Below are 1056 nucleotides of genomic sequence, written 5' to 3'. Positions count from 1 at the left end.
TCTCTCTGTCTCTCTCTGTCTCTCTCCCTCTCTCTCAAATCAATAAAACCTTTTTGAGCCAAGCTGGTGTTTCTCAGTGGTTGAGGGACCACGTATGAACCTGGAGGTCACAGTTTGATTACTGGTCAGGGAACAGACTAGAATTAAACAATGAGCCCTAGCTTGTTTGGCTCGGTGGTTAGAGGGTTAGACTGTGGACTCTGTAAGGTCCCAGTTTCCATTCTGGTCAAGGGCACATGCTCTGGTTGAGGGCTCCATCCACAGTAAGGGGCGTGCAGGAGGCACCGGATATATGATTTTCTTGCATCATTAATGTTTCTCTCTCTCTTCCTGTATGAAATCAATCCTATATAATAAAAGCCTAATATGCTAAGTGTCCAGTTGCCCGGTCATCTGTTCAATCAATCAAAGCATTATATGGAAATGATATACTAAGGTTGTTCAACTGCTCACTATGACATGCATTGACCACCAGGGACAAGACATTCAGACTGTTAGGCCAGTTTCCTGCTGGGGTCTGGCTGATTGGGACTGAGTGAGAGGGGCTGGACATTCCCTGGAGCCCTCCCATGGACCCGCCCCAGCTGGCCAACCTCCCCCATCCCACCCCAGCGCCGATCATGCACTGGTGGGATCCCTTGGCCTGGCCTGTTCCCTTTTGTAATCTGGGACCCCTCGGGGGATGTCAGAGAGCCAGTTTCGGCCGATCCCCACAGGCCAGGCTGAGGCACCACACTGGAGCACGAATTCGTTCACCGGGACTGTAGTAAAAATAAAACAGAGAAAGACAAAGAAAAAGACCTTAAGCTTGAAAATATTAGTCCAGCCCTGGAAGACAAGGCTTGAAGACGTCCCTGGAAATAGTTTTCATTTCAATGCCAGCGTTCTTCATTGTTTGATCTCCTGAGGTTGGTCAACCGATACTATCCTCTCCAAAAAAAGAATGAATCTTTGGGGGATTACGGGGTGTTTATTCGGATCATCTCTTTAGGTTGAGGAATTACAAGGGATGCCAGGACTCGTCTCCTGAAGGCTCCAGCTGGCTCTGTGTGTGCC

Source organism: Myotis brandtii, unplaced genomic scaffold, assembly GCF_000412655.1.
Source record: "Myotis brandtii unplaced genomic scaffold, ASM41265v1 scaffold5645, whole genome shotgun sequence".
Classification (NCBI taxonomy): domain Eukaryota; kingdom Metazoa; phylum Chordata; class Mammalia; order Chiroptera; family Vespertilionidae; genus Myotis; species Myotis brandtii.
This window is presented reverse-complemented; position numbering follows the sequence as displayed.